We start from the raw sequence: 16,477 nt of genomic DNA on the forward strand, positions 1-16,477 counted from the left end.
AGGAAATTCAAACAGAGATGTAGAGAGAGAGTAGGTGGAGTCATGGAAAAGCCACGTAGCTGCCACAGAAGACAGACACCTCTGCCGGAGCATGCCAAAACTTTGCCGATAAGCCGTGACCTCGTGGTGATGCACAGATTAATGGAGATGGGTTAGTTTAGGATGTAAGAGCTAGCCAATAAGAGGCTAGAGCTAATAGGCCAAGTAGTGATTTAATTAATACAGTTTCTATGTGGTTATCTTGAGTCTGGGCAGCTGGGAACGTATGAGTGACCTCCACCAACAGACTTACATCTCCTTTCTATGTATTGATTTGCTCACAATACATATTTCAGTAATATGGTCCAGCCCACAAGTCTTTTCAGACTTTATCTCATAGTATAGTTTTTTCCCTCACACTTTTATTTTCTCTGCTTCTTGGACAAATCAGACAGATTGTACTGCTGAGCTTTTCTACCTGTTCTCATTACATAGAACACCTCAAATATATAAATGGCTTATGGACTTCTTTTATGATGCTGCTAAAATACAGTTTTTAGGAAAGATAGTCTATCTTAAACTATAACTTCCTTCTTTGTTTTGTTTATTCCTCCAAGCACAAATTATCAACAGTCTATCTTAAACAATATTTGATTTTCACTACTTAGAGAGTTCATGACCACCCTGGGCTGTATGAAATCCTATATCAAACAAAAACAGTGACAAAACATTGTTGTTTTCCCAATTGGATTTTGGGCTTACTTGGAATTCATATTTTTCCTTGCCTACTTGTCCTTTTTGGAATGGAAACGTGTTCTATGTCTATCTCAGCATTGTAGTTTGATGACTTGCTTGATTTCATTAGGCTCAGGATCAATCATGACTTGAGTTTTATTCCTATATTATTTACATAAGACTCTGGAATTTAGACTTGGAAGAAGATGAGAATTTGGGGGTACTGGGATAGAATGAATGTATTTGCACATGAGAAAGATAATAATTTTAGATATGGCTGGTGGAATACTATGAATACATCCTTCAAAAGTTGACTCATGGGAAATTTACCAGTAAATTAATATTAATGATATTTATACATAAGGACTTTGGGAGGTAATTAGTATTAAATGAAGTCATTATGGTCTCTGTCTTTCTCCTTGCCACCTTGAGATAAGTAATTTGAGTTTTCCTCGCATTTTTGCTACCATGTTGTTCTACCTCACCATAGGTCTGTAGCAGGAGCCAGAAGAGGGCATTTGAATGTCCCCAAACTCAAGTTATAGATGTTGCGAGCTGGCATGTGGGTGCTTGGAGCTGAACCTGGGTCCTCTGCAAGAACAGTAAGTTCTCTTAACTGTTATGCTGTCTCTTTAGCTCCCAGAAGCAGTTCTTAAAGGTGCCATTCTTTCTCTTTATGTCCCTAGGTGCTTTGATGAAAAAAATCTGTTGAGTGTAAGTATGTAGGTTTGTTTAGGATCTTTCTATCCTGTTTCACTGATCAATTGATCTCTCTATTTTGATAGCCTCCTCTTTTTTCCATATAAGAAAATCTTTAATTTTAAACAACAAATAGCATGTAGCCACAGGTATCATGTTTTATTAAAATCACATAAAACATAGGCACAAAACTACATTCATTTTGCTTAGAAAAATTGTTTGAAGATTTGAATATATGCAAACATGCTACAGTATGCACAGGACAAAAATTTTTAAAACCAAGTGTAGAGAGATAAATTAATTTTACATACAGCTTCCTATATTAATTTGACATTTATTTTACTTGAAGACAATGGAAACTTTCAAAAAAGTATGATTGTGGAAGAATAAAACATTTATTGCATATGTTGTAATTCGAGCTAGTAAAATCCTAACAATTTGCATTTACAAAACAGTAAATTTGACTTAAAAATTTGTCTGAGGAAATTAATAAAATAACCTCATTTTTATCACAATTCATTAATACTTATTTTCTATGAATTCAATTTATATTCCTCTTTCACTTTAGTTTCTGAATGCTTACATAGTCCAGTGCCTTCCTTTCCAGTTTCTTCTTGTTTGTTTGTTTTGTTTTGTTTTGTTTGTTTTGTTTTAAGGTAGGGTTTTTTTCTGTGTAGCCCTGGTTGTTATGGAACTCCTCTCTGTAAGCCAGGGTGGTCTCCAACTCAGAGATCTACTTGCCTCTGCCTCCCCAGTGCTGGGATTAAAGGTGTGTCTGTCCCACCATTGCCTGGCTTCTTTCCAGCTTTTTTATTTTCCTCCTTCCATTTTCCAAATTTCTTCTTAGAAGATGTCTTTCTTGACTTAAATTCAATTTCTTGTATAACACATTTTGCTGACAATCTGGCAGACATTCTTGTGGGCTCCTGTTTAGTTAATTTGAATCTATCTATAGAGAACACTGTGGCTTGGACTCTACAGTTCCTTTTGGATTACAATTTCTTTATGGTATATTTCACTATGGGATTGTGAAACTTCTTGCTTTGTCCTTTTAGCAGAAGCTGCCTTAGCTGATTGAAGTTTTCTACAGTGTTATGCAGATTTTGAGCATCTTATTCCTATTTGTATGGAAAATGGCATAGAATCATATGGCAATTTCAGAATATTAATTCTTTAAATCCATAAGTAGGACATACAGAACCATTTATTTGGGCCTTTTTTAATTACTTTCATAGTTTCCACCTTTTTAGGTAAATTATTCATAAATACATATAATTTGTATTATAAATGAACTTGCTTTTAAATTATATTTTTAAATAATTTGCCATTAATGTTAGAAATATAATTGACTTTTATGTGTTGATTTTGTAACAAACAACTATCCTGATTTTTTTTATAGTTCTAAGAAGAGGTGGGTTTTATTTTTTTTGTTGCTAGATTATCTACAACTTTCTGTATATAAGATCATATCATCTACCAGAGAGACTTCTTCCTCACCTTTTTGAATTTCTCTATTTGTTCCAGTGTTTTCTATGGATAGGACTGCCAGTACTGTATTGGACAGAAGTGGTGAGTGAAGGCATCCTTGTCATGTTATTGGCCTTAGGAGAAAAACTTTCCACATTCCAGCTTTGAATCTAATGCTGTCTGTGGGTTTGTAATATTTTAAAGCCATTTTGTTTTTTAAATTTACTTTATTTTATGTGCATCAGTGTTTTGCCTGCATGTATGTCTGTGATGGTGTTGGATTTCCTGGAACTGAAGTTGCAGACAGTTGCCATGTGGGTGCTGGGAGTTGAACCTAGTCTTCTGGAAGAGCAGTCAGTGCCTTTACCGCTGAGCCACCCCTCTAGGCACAAGGCATTTTGTTTTGAGGAACATTTTTCCATACTGAATTTATCAAGCATTTATCCTGAAAGGTTGTTGAGTGCTGTCAAAAGCCTTCTCTACATCTATTAAGATAACCACACTGCTTTTGTCCTTCATTCTATCAATGTAATATACAGCAATTATGTACTTGTGTACATTGAGCCATTCCTCCACTCCAGAGATATATCCCACTTTTTTGGGGTAATTGGTAATGTTCATTGACTATTGAATAATGTTTTGTTGAAGATCTTTGCATTTATGCTTATAAAGAATACTGGTTTATAATTTTTCTTCCTGAGTCCTTATCTGGCTTCAGTACAAGGTAACACTGGTCTAATGTTTATGGAGGTGTTCTTTCCTCTTGAATTTTTGGAAAAGTTTGGACAGGACTGGTATGACTGTTCCTTAAACATTTGGTAAAATTCATCCACCGAGCCTTTAGATTCTGGGCAGTGGTCATGGAAGAGTGTTGTTTGCTGGCTTGCTTCTCCTTACTTGTTTATTCTGCTTTCTTATAGCAACCAGGACCAACTGCCTAGGGGTGATATCACCTACAGTAAGCTGGGCCCTTTCACATCAACAATCAATCAAGAAATGCACTGTTGGTTTGCCTATAGGCAAATCTTATAGGGAATTTTCTCAGCTGAGGTTCCCTCTTTCCACATGACTCTAGCTTATGTCAAGTTGACATAAAACTGACCAGTGCAATATTCTTTATTTCTCTTTCATTTCTGAAATACAACAAATGTACTTGATCAATATTTGCCCTCCTTCGGTTCTTTGAGTATATTATACCAACCTCTTCTAGACTATAAGTTTTCTGATGAAAATCTTCTTTGACCCTTATTGAAATTTTCTCACATGTGCCTTTATCTTGCTGATTTTAGGATCTTCTCTTCATATTTGCTTTTTTTTTTTTTGTTTTGGGGAATTTGATAATGATGTGTCTTGGGATTGTGTTTTTTAGATTAAATCTGAAGAAGTTTGAGCTTTCTGTACCTGGATGTTCTATTACGTCTTTAAGGAAGCTTTCTATTCCTGTTCTCTTCTTAAGCTTATACAGCTCAAATGGTCCCTGTGTTGATGCTGCTTCATAAGCTCATGAATACTTTTCATTCCTTTTCCTTCTCTTTACTTTTTTCTGACTACATTTGCAAATGACCTACCTTTAACTTCACAGATTCTTCTGCAATGGTCAATTCTTTGATTCTCTCTATTATGTTTTTATTCAGTTGTATTTTCAGCTCCAGAAATTTAAAATTATAGTTTTAACCTTTCTTCTAAGTTGAAAATTTTGACATTATTTTCTGATTTTTCTGAACAGTTTGTGTTTTCTTTGTTTGCTGATTTCTTCTTAAACAATAATTTTGAGTCTTTATTAGTTGGTTTATATCTTCATTTTTGGCATCTGCTACTGAGATTATTATGTTATTTTGTTGGTGTTAAGACTCCTTTTTTTAATGTTTCTAGATACCTTGCCTTGATGTTTGCAAGTTTGATGGAATTTCTACATGATGTAGATTTTTAGACTGTTTTGTTTTGGAAATTTCTCTTTCTACACGTTGGTGCAAGGCACCTTTTGGGTGGTATAAAGTAGTTTTCATTGCCGAGTATAATGATGCCTATGTAGTCTATGTCAGTTGAAGTTGCTGTTGATGAAGTTTCTTGGGATCCTCAGCATGTGAACTTTGGTTATACTCTTATGGCTATAGTTGTTGGTCATTTTGATGATAACTACTAAAATACTCCTGACCTCTTTTCCCCTCCCAGGAACATTTTGACTGAAAGGATCCCTTTTGGTACTCAGACTGGCTTGTGGCATCACTTTCCAGAAGTCTCATTATTGTGACATTAGTATATGATGTGTGGCACTCATGGTGTAGCCACTGAGCTGAGGTCTCACACACGGGCATTTGTGGAGGTACCACTTCTCTAGAATCCAGGGAACTAATGGCACTAATGTTCATAGTACAGATATTCCTGCATTATTTCAGAGTAGACAAGACATGAATGCTTGTGAAGTAGCCAGACATTATAAAAAATGGTAGGACAAGCATGCACAGAGTTTGAGCAGCTTTGCAGTTATGGCAGGCCCCAACCTTCTGTGGTGATGTGTGTATTATGAGAATGCTCAGTGTGAGTTTATCTCTAGAGGCTGGACTTGAAACTAGCTTGCTATGGTGGTAGTGCCAGTGTTTGAGATAACAGCATGTCAATCAGGTACAGAGCCCAGGTCTCATTCAAGTCTAGAGGGCCCTTGTGGAGCAGCTCCAGGCTTGGGGTATATGTGGAGTATAGAGATGTTGTCACTCTTTTCCTAGAATGGCACAACAGCAACTGCTTTCTCGTGAAATGTATTCTGTATCTATGATTCCTCTTCAGAAACAAATATTGGTTGTCCTTGTTAGTTTTGTGTGAACTTGACACAACATAGGGGAAGAGGAGCCACAACTGAGTAGTGCCTCCATCAGATGCTTGTAGGCACAACTGTAGGACATTTTCTTGATGGATTATTGATGTGGGAGGACCCAGTCCATAGGAGGAGAAGACGTCCCTGGGTTTATGGTCCTGGATGGTGCAAGAAAGCAGGCTGAGCAAGTCATGGAGGGCAACCCAATAAGCAGCCCTCCTCTATAGTCTCTGCTTTATTTCCTGACACTTAATCATAGCCACATGGGCTATGATTAGGATATGTAAGCCAAACAAAGACTTTCCTCCCCAAATTGCTTTTGGTCATGGCATTTTATTATATCAGTAAAATCTTGACTAAGGACATTGGCTATGTTATTGGTACAATGTAGTTGTTGCGGGCTTGTTGCTCTGCCTGTTGTGCATTTCCTGGCGGGGGCAGGAGGTGAGAAGACACAGAGGCAATGACACAGACTCTGAGAGAGTCCAATACAGAACCTCTTTATTATAAAAAAGGTCAGGGTTTTTTAATGGGGCTAGGGAAATTAAGCTGCTGCAGCAATGTTTTTACTTGGTCCTTTTGAAACTGGCAGTTGCTGCTGGCGTGTTGTGATTGGCTAGGTGTACATGTCATTAGTTACTGTGCTTTTGGTCCACTGACAGGTTGTTTTGGCCAAAGTTGCTTATTCATTGTGAGTTTGCATGTGCCTGCTTGTGCTTGCGCTATTGTCCTGCTTCATCTCATCTTTTTTATTTTATTTTTGTTGTGGGTGACCTAGTAGGAGTTATGGGTTTTTATAACCCCACCTTGGGGACCCCCCAGCGTTTTGGGCTGTGTCTGTCGTAAGTTGAAATGCTGGACAAGTTTTTACTCATCTTTGACTGCCAGTTCTTGAAGGGTTGGGTCCCTGGGAGGTTCTAAGAACTTAGAAGCAAGGGGAGACTTTAAGGAGAACTAGGACTTTAAATTGCCTCCTGTATTTGTGATAGTCAAGCAAAGACCACTTCCCTTTATGGAGGCTTTAGTCCAGTACATTCCATAGCCATTAACACCTGGAGTGTTGCTTTCTTCAGGATCTTGGCTGTAGGAGACAGAAATAGTAGAGCCACCACTACCCCTCTCATAAGACACCATGCAACAAGTTTAGAGGAGTCTAGAAGGGATTTTATGTGATTCCATACTTAGCCAAAGAATATGGTAGACAAATCCAATGACTTGACTTGTAAGTTAAGTTGTATAGGTACTGACTAAATGTTTACAGCTGGGCAGGGGTAAACCAGGTAAAGATTATGAAAATTTTGAGGGGACAAATAAAATTGCTGATGGAGGAGCCTAGCCTGTTCCAGCAAAGGCAAGGACACTGTCATAGTCATAATTAGGTGATCTGCTCTGTGGTTGCCTGTTGCTAGCATTCCTGGCAGTCCTGGATGTGATCTGATAAGGGATATATGCTAAGGGTGTTCTCTGGACTGTAATGTCTTGAATAGTTTACATGGTTTTGGAGGTAGAATCCTTTTGGGACTTAAATTTTGCAAAAGATAATATTTTGCATGTTTGTGTGTCATAGTGGATATCTGAGAAAATATTTACGGGATCTGATTAGGTCTTTTCCAATATCTTAAGTACTGCCAATAACTCTCCTAGTTGTACTGATTCAAGATTTGGTTGGGTATAGGTTCTTTACTTATGATTAACTCTCATTATTATTAACCCAAAATTAGTTTTATTAGCATCTGTAAAGTGTATAGCAGCCTGGGGGATGGCATTTTTTGATGGTGTGGCATAATTTTTTATCTTTAATTTTAAAGGGGGGAGGGCAGAAAGTTGTCTGTCCTGAGGGAAATGATTATCCAGCATGCCCATACTGGATCTAGCAATCACTTTAAAACAGACTTCTTCTCTAAGTGGTTTGCTGTTTTTCCTGGCTTTGCTTACAACAACGTCTCTGCAGTCTATATCTATAACTGTAACTCCTGGGTCAGGGAGTGCACCAAGTACCACGAGTGACTGCTGACTGGCCTGAAGGGCAGTAAATGGCTTATTTTCATGGGCTGTCCCAGGAAGCTGGCTGAGCACATATAGCATGAGCAACAGAAACTCCCTGCTGCTACCTTGGCTCTGGAAGAGGACCTAAAGGTCTTCCACGATGCTCTCAAGCTAGCTTGCAAAGACACCAAAATCTCTATTAATGTTGGTTCTACTGCTGTTCAAGTAACCTCAGCAGAAAGAACAAAAGTATTGGGGCAATTCATCTTTTTAAATGACATCTACTATGCTTCTGAAATCAAAGAGCTCTGCCTCATGGTTGAGAAGCAGTTCATCTTAACCAATGCAAACCAAGGCACACCACTTACCTTCAGGCACCAGGAGTGTGAAGCCATAGTCTAGTCTATCATTTATATCATGGCCCACTGGGAGCTTCTAAAGTCTCATGCCCAATGATAGCCATTTTGGTATTTAGGGCATTAGGTCTTTGGATGAGCCCTGGAACAATCTATACATAAATGGCCAGACTGTCCACATCCCCAGCAAGTATGATCTGGCAAGATGGAATTATCATACTTGTCAAGTTTGGTGTTGACAAAGGCATTGATGAAAGCCATAAGGGTGGAAATGGGCCTGTTCAATATCACTGGTGGCCAAGACCCACTTATGAATATTTTCATTTCTAACAGGTGCAAAGACATTATGGGTGACAGTGTTGAGCCCCTCCCAGGTTAGCTGTTTAATAAGGATATCTTTAGTAAGAGCCAGATGGGACACTCTTTTTAACAGCATTGTTTTGACTCGGGTCAGAAATTCAGGAAATGGTTCAGCAGTCTGCTGGACAAGATTGTGGAAATAGCCTACATTATCCTGGTGTATACAACATTTGAGTGCCTTGAAGGCTAGGTTGGACACTTGTTGGAAATAGGCATGTAGGCCGTTATGGATTAATATATTGACCATGGCCAGTAAGCATGTTGAGGGTAATATTAAGTCCAAATTACAAATTTGTATGGGCTTGGGTCTCTGCAGAGCACCATTGGAGGAAAACTGAGGGGTCAAGGACTGCCTTCAATAAGAAGGAACATTGTAATGGGTTTGAAGCTGCATGGCCCATTGTCTGAGTATTGCTCAAAATAAGGAGAATCAGAGTAGCATCAGTCACCCTTACACACCCTTGCATGGCTCCCAGCCTGCTCCCAGCCCTGCTGCCACTGGGAAGGAACATAGCTGACAAGGACAACATCACTGTAGCCTCCAGACTCCACAGGGATTGGATGCATATCGAAAATGGACTGGACCCTCCTCATTCAGGGTGCTTGGCCTTGCCCTGGAAGTTGAAAGTGAGGGCATATTTACCATGTCTTGTCTCACTCTGATGTACCAGCAAGACACCATGGGAGCCAGTACCTCCTTCCAGCACTTACTGGGCAGCCTTGAGTTGAGAGAGCATGCCATGGAACCAGGGATCTCCTGAGAGGGACTGATACCTCCTCATTTCTGACTCCCCCTGGAACAGAAATGACCCTGCATCTGCTTCTGGAGTATCCAGGGGAGGGGGGGGGAGTTGACAGGGGATGAACTGTTTCTGCTGGGGGCTCCTCTTTAATGGGAATGTGAGGGGGCAGTTCCAGAGAAAGCAGTTCCATTGAGTGGGAGGCAGCAATGGAGGCAGAACTAGGGGAGAAGGATGCTGATGACTGGTCAGAGAGGTCCCCATAAGCCTCCTCTCACAAGCGGTCATTAGTATTGCTGGGTCCCAACAGCAGATCCTGGCTGGACAGACCCTCTGAACGATTCAAGCAGGGCAACTCCAGGCTGTCTGTAGCCTTTGTGAGGAAGGAAGTCCCAGGGGTCAGAGGAAGGGTCATGGATACAGGGGCTGATAGCAGGGCAGGATCCTGGGCTTAGGCACCCTTTTCTGGATGTCAGACACCCAGGCCTTCTCATGAAGTGCATCAGTTGTCTCCAGAATGTACTCTGTAGAACCTTCTACCTTAACCACAAACGTGTTCTCCCTGTCAGGCGTCTCTAGGGCCGTGACTTGCTGATATTAGTGATAGTAGAGCAGGGAACGCTGAATTGGGGCTGGGTTGCCTTGGGTGGTACAAAAAACTCCAAGCGACTTCCTCCTCCTCCTTTTTCTTCACTTGGGAGCAGTAGGGGATACTTCTGCCACTGAGGTTGCCCTCCTCCCCCCTTGAGGTAGCCCAGATGCCCCTCCTCCATGACCCACTCCTGCTGGGTCAGGGGCAGCTTCTTCAGCCCCCATAAAACTGAGCAGCTCTTCTCTCTGTACCATTCCTGCTCTGTCTTTCAAGGTTTACCCTCCATGACCCAGTTTCAGCCTCTCAAAGTAGTGAGTTCATCTCTCCCCAGGGGATGTGCCATCACTAGCCAATCCCCTACCTCCTTTCCCAGCACCACCAGAAGAATTGGAGTTTCTGTTTCCACCTACGACTAGAAGGTCTGATGTGGTCTCCAGAGGCTCAGCTGGGAAGTATCACAATGGCCTCTCACCACTGCATGATGCCTCATACAGAATCTCTGACTGAATGACCCACTGAATGGAGGAAAAAATCATTTCTTGAACTTCAGCTTTGAGGACAATATAGAAGTGGAAGAGGCTGAAAAAGGAAGGGGGCCAGCTAGGTCCTCAGAAGATAGAGATGGGCCCAGCACAGCCAGGGACCCTCTCACCCTGCAACTGTCAAAGGACAAGTCATGTGGTGGTGTAATCTCCATACTGGGGCTCAATGGGACCAAGACAGGTGTGGAGAATGAACCTGAGACCCCGGGCCACCTCAGCTTCGAAGTGGTGTAGGAATAGCTCAGCAAAATGACCAAAAAGGCGGTTTCTGCTCCATGTTCTGCATATTGTGGGCGGGAGGCCAGGTAGAGATGAAAATAGTGGGCAAGATCCAGGGCAGCAGCCCTCACGTGGTACTCACAGAACCCTTGCCAACTTCGGGGAGGGGCTGGTAGCAGCGCTGGTGGAGAAGGGAAGGCCCCATCCTCCAGGTAAGGGGTACTATTCATGATGGGCCCCAGGAGGAGCCTGTGAGGAGGGGGCAGCAAAGAAGAAAACAGTCAGAAGACTCGGGGTGAGCAGCAGCAACTGTATTTCGGTCCCCTTGCTCAGCTCCAGGGTCAAGCTAGTGGAAGTAGCTGCCATCTGAGGAGAATGTTCCAATTCCCGAAGGGAAAGAAAGGGGATTCAACCATAATCGAACAACCAAAGCCTTTCCGTGGATTAAGAGATCAGCCACTGCCCTAATGGTTCTTAACTGGTGGTCAAATAACCAGATTAGTTGAGAAGAGAGACTAGGAGAGGAAGTCCAACAGTCCACACTCAGACAAGCGGTTGGGACTCCCCTAAAGCAAGAGAGCCTTCAGACAATCCAGGAGAATGGCCCTGGGAAAAAGTTGTCAGTTGCTCTCAGGCCTCGAGGGAGTCTGAGTTAGGACAAGGACAGAGGGGAAAAGGAAAGCAGTGTTCCGCAGACCCAATGTGCTGCTTATAGTGAGGACCTTTCACAGTTTGTTAGCCCGTGGCCATACGCTCACACAGTGTCTCCAGGCTAAAGGGACTGGTCAGAGGGTCCTTTATTGGTTCTGCCTCCTGGGTGGTCAGCCCTTATGTACTGAGACGAACTGAGCACGAGGGAGAGTTCCTAACCAGGAAGACAAACGGGGAAGAAAGGAAGATGTAGGGAATAGGAAAAAAAGTTGCAACCTACCAAGGGATTAGAAATCAAAAATAAAGGTCAACTCACTGAGAACGGCTGAAGGGGGTGAACTCAAGATGCTGGCAAGGAGTCGGGATGGATACAGCAGTGAGACAGCAAGCAAGCAAGAAAAATGCCCAAAAAGAGGATAAGGAGGACCCAAAAAGTGAGCAAGAGGAAAAGATCCATCCACATTGGGTGCCAGTTGTAGTTGTTGTGGGTTTGTTACTGCTGCCTGCTGTGTGATCTCCATTTCCTGGGGAGAGGGAGGGAAGAGGGTGAGAAAGCGCAGAGGCAATGACACAGACTCCCAGAGATTCCAATGTAGAAGCTCTTTATTATAAAAAGGTCAGAGTTGTGTTTTTTTTTTTTTTTTTTTATAGGGTTAGGGAAATTAAGCTGCCGCAGCAACATTTTTGGTTGGTCTTTTTGAAACTGTCAGTTGCTGCTGGCGTGTTGTGATTGGCTAGGAGTGCGTGTCATTAGTTACTGTGCTTTTGGTCCGCTGACTGGTTGTTTTGGCCAATGTTGCTTATTCATTGTGAGTTTGCATGTGCTTGCTTGTGCTTGTGCTATTGTCCTGCCTCAGTACATGATACCCATATCCACTGTGAGCATAGAAGACTGTGGTGGTTCCCATCACATAGCTGCCACTGATAGTGCATTTACCACCTAGTTTTATGTTAGTGTGACACAAGCTAGAGTCATCTGAAAGGAAAAAAGCTCAACTGAGAAAATGCCTCCAGAAGATCAAGTTGTAATGCATTTTCTTAATTTGTTATTTTATCCCATTTTGAGTGGTGCCGTCTCTAAGCTGGTGGTCCTGGGTTCTACAAGAAAGCAGGCTGAGCAAGCCAGGGGAAGCAAGTCAGTAAGCAACACCCCTCTAAGGCCTCTGCATCAGCTCCTGTCTCTAGGATCCTGCTCTGTTTGCATTCCTGTCCTGACTTCCTTTGATGATGAACTGTGATGTGGAAGTGTAAGTCAAATAAATAAACCACTTCCTCCCCAAGTTGCATTTGGTAATCATATTTCATCTCAGCAATGATAAACCTAACTAAGATAGTGCCTACCTTCTATATTTGTTGTTAGTTTCTGGAATCTCAAGCATACTAATATCACCAGTAATCATTTCTTTTTTTTTTCTCCTTTGATACTCACTTTATTGCTTTCCATTGCCTGTCATATCCTGTGGATACACACTCATTAGACATTACTGTTTTTGACTTTGATTTTTTTCCTCTTTATATCAGAAGAATTTAGTAATGACAAGGTAATAGGTGGGTACACTAACTGTACATACAGAGAGTAATAGAAAACCATCACCACAGACATTTCTCAAGACCAAAATACTGTTATTCCTCTATTTGTGAAATCAGTCTTAAAATTTTAAGTCACTGATTTTCTATGATATCATTAGAGAGCAAATCCACATCTGATAGTTCTACAGTTGTAGAAGCATCCTAACTTTCCTGGACACACTATCGATGGCCTGGAATTATCCTTTCAATAAAGTTTCTGGGATGCCCACTTGTTCCACTGTTAGGGGAAAAAATTAAGATATAAACAAAATAGCAGAGAGGTAGGTGGTGGTACATGCCTTTAATCCCAGCACTCTGGAAGTAGAAACAGGAGGATCTCAGTGAGTTCAGTGCCAGCCTGGTCTACAGAGCTAGTTTCAGGGCAGCCAAGGCTACACAAAGAATCCCTGTCTCAAAAAACAAACAAAAAGATCATCAAAGAGATCACCAAAGTTAAGGGAGGGACTACAAATAGAGTCCTAATTGAGAAGTTCAGTAAGTCAATTAAAAATGACGAACAACCTCATCTATAGACCAAACTGTTGCCAGAGGTTTTCTGTCCAGCCCAGTCCCACAGCTATTCAGTTCCAAAGAAACACACAGAGGTCTACATTAATCATAAACAGATTGGCCTATTAGCTCAAGCTTATTAATAATTCTTCTAACTTATATTAGCCCATAATTCTTGTCTGTGTTAGCCATGTGCCTTAGTATCTTTTTTCAGCGAGGCAGTGACATCTTGCTTGCTCTGTGTCTAGCTTCTTCTCTGTCTGGGTGACAACTGCAGACTGAAACTTTCCCCTTCCCAGAATTCTTGTTGCCCTGCCTCTACTTCCTGCCTAGTACTGGCCAATCAGCATTTACTTAAAATACAAGTGACAGGGTACAGACCATTGTCCCACAGCACTTCCCACTCCCCCTTCCCATTTTTAAAACAAGAACTCTAAATTGAATCTCCTTTGTTTAGCTTTTCTACTGACCATTATCCATAACAACTTGTAACCAACGTTTTAAACAAAGGCAAACATCCATAATCCATTTTTTGGAATGTAGGCATAGTTTTCTAGATTACTTTCTGCTGATTGGGGGCACTGATAATCTTATGGGGACCTAAAGAAAATTTAGAATTATGATCAAGTCCTGACTGGAGTATCCTGTGAGACTTGATCATCTTAGGCAGCAGTCTTTGAACTGTTCTGGATGTAGAACTCAGATATCTGGGCCATTCCTCCTATCAGATATTTCTCAGGGAGTCTTCCTTGGTCAAACCTGATTTTCTTAACTCAGAATGAATTCACGGTCCCTCATTTCCTGTGGAAGCAAAACGAAAACTTCTTCTCCAAAGTAACATATCATTTGACTTAAATTTTAAAGTCAAAGCATTTTCAACACACACACACACACACACACACACACACACACACACACACACACTGGATTAATCCAGCAGCATTTATCATCAAATGTCTTCTAACAGCTTTTGCTACTTCCTCAGTCATCAAACAATTTAAAGACAACACAATAACGTACAGTATCCCAACTCTCTGTGTATTTTTCATCTTTACATGGCTTTATTTTAAACTCTATTTTTTATTTTTAATTTTTGGCTTTTTAAAAAAAGATTTATTTATTTATTTATTGTGTACACAGTGTTCAACCTCCTTGTATGCCTGAAGGCCAGAAGAGGGCACCAGATCTCATTACAGATGGTTGTGAGCAACCATGTGGTTGCTGGGAATTGAACTCAGAACCTCCGGAAGATCAGCCAGTGCTCTTAACCTCTGAGCCATCTCCCCAGCCCCTAATTTTTGGCTTTTTGAGACAGGGTTTCTCTGTATACTTTTGGCTATCCTGGAACTCACTCTGTAGACCAGGCTGTCCTTGAACTCACAGAGATCTGCCTTTCCCTGCCTCCCAAGTGCTGGAATTAAAGGTGTGTGCCACCACACCCAACTACTCTAATTTTTTTCTTTTTTCTTTTAAGGACTTTATCCTTTTTTTCTCCCAAGCCTACATATATTTTTAAACACACAGTAAACTGTTTAGTGGTTTTCTTCATCTTTGAATCTATCTTTACTGTATATCCCTCTTTTTCTGACCACATGAGTCTTTAATTTGCTAAGCGATATAGCTAGGATTAAACTTTCACTGACGTTTATCTTCTTTCTTTTAGATAAAAGCTATTCTACAGGTACAAGATGACCTTTCATTGTGATTTTAATTGCATTTTCCTGATCATTAGTAATGTTCAGAAATTGGTCATATAGTTATTGGCCACTGACTTGCCTACATTTAAGAAATAAACTCTCATGGACCTAGTCTATTTTTTAAATTGATGTATTTGCTTTGATACTATTGTTTGAGTTCCTTATATATTTTAGAACATAATCCATTACCAGTTGAATACAGCATTTTCTTCATTTTCCACTTTGCTCCTCTGTGGGTCTTATTAGTAGTGAAACAACTTTTAAGTTTTTGGTAACCTCATTTGTCTATTTTTACTTTTGTTTTCGAGATTTTTGGAGTCATTCATATTAAAAAAATCTTTGCTAAGGCCAACATTAATAAACCTTTCTCTCATGTTTTATTCCAACATTTCACACTTTTAGGCCTTATGTTTAATTATTTGGTAATTTTTTATTTGTTTTGTAAATAGATGATATATGCCAGAGGAATCATTTGTCTACATGTGAATATCCATTTTTCCCTACACAATTTCTTGAAGAAACTCTTCTTTACCTTTGTGTGTCCTTGGTATCTTTGTTAAATATTAGTTGCTTATATACATGTGAGACTATTTCTAGGCCTTCTATTTAGTTCTGTTGTTCTAGATGTTTATTTTGCTTATAGTATCACTTTATTTTCATTGTTTTAACTTTTTTAGTTGGTCAAATAGCATCCAGTCTTTTGTGGTTTTATATAAATTTCAGGATTGTTTTATCTATTTTTTAAGAGTCACATTGTGCCTCCAAACGATTAAAATAAGAAGGATTTAATATAAAAAAGAATCACATTCTGATTCTTATAGAGATGACATCGAATCTTTAGACAATACTGGATACTTGAAAGATTTATTTACTTTAATTTTGTATTTTTGCATGTTTTGCCTGCATGTATTTCTGTGTACCACATCTGTGTACAGAGGCCAGAAGAGGGTGTTGGATTCCTTGGAACTGGATTTACAGAAGTTTGTGAATTACCAAGACCATACTACCAAAATTAATATACATACTTGGTGCTGTATTTGTTAAAATTCACATGCCACATTTTACCAATTTAGAAAAAGCAATCCAATAATTCATATGAAACTACAAAAGACCATGAATAGTCAAAACAATTCCAAGGAGTAAGAACATTGCTGGAGGTATTAAAATACCCAACTTCATATTATACCACAAAGATGTTGGATTTTGTCAAACACTATTTATGCACCCATTGATATGATCTTATGATGTTTATTCTATTTGATCATGCATTTTGCATTATTAGCCCCAGGAATACACTCCAGGGAGTAAACTTAAACCTGGTGAACGGCTGGTCCTTTTAATGTGATGTTGAGTACAATTTGTTAGAAATTCCACTGAATGATTTTTAAGAATCTGTGTTTCTCAGCTTTAGGAACAAGGATATTGCTAGCTTTGTAACATGTTTTTGAAAGTATTCCTTAATATCTGGGATGAGGTTGGCAAGGATTAGTGTTATCTCTTCTTTCCACATGTGATGGAATACAGCTGTGATGCCATCTGATCCCAAATTTCTCTGTGCTAGAC

At 40.2% G+C, this 16,477-nt stretch overlaps 1 pseudogene; it reads right to left on the minus strand.

Annotated features, from left to right (window-relative positions):
* Positions 1 to 8,678: 8,678 nt before the first annotated feature.
* Positions 8,679 to 10,717, minus strand: LOC130868483 (SH2B adapter protein 1-like; annotated as a pseudogene).
* Positions 10,718 to 16,477: the final 5,760 nt, after the last annotated feature.

This window comes from Chionomys nivalis, chromosome X (genome assembly GCF_950005125.1).
Source record: "Chionomys nivalis chromosome X, mChiNiv1.1, whole genome shotgun sequence".
In the NCBI taxonomy this organism is placed as follows: Eukaryota; Metazoa; Chordata; class Mammalia; order Rodentia; family Cricetidae; genus Chionomys; species Chionomys nivalis.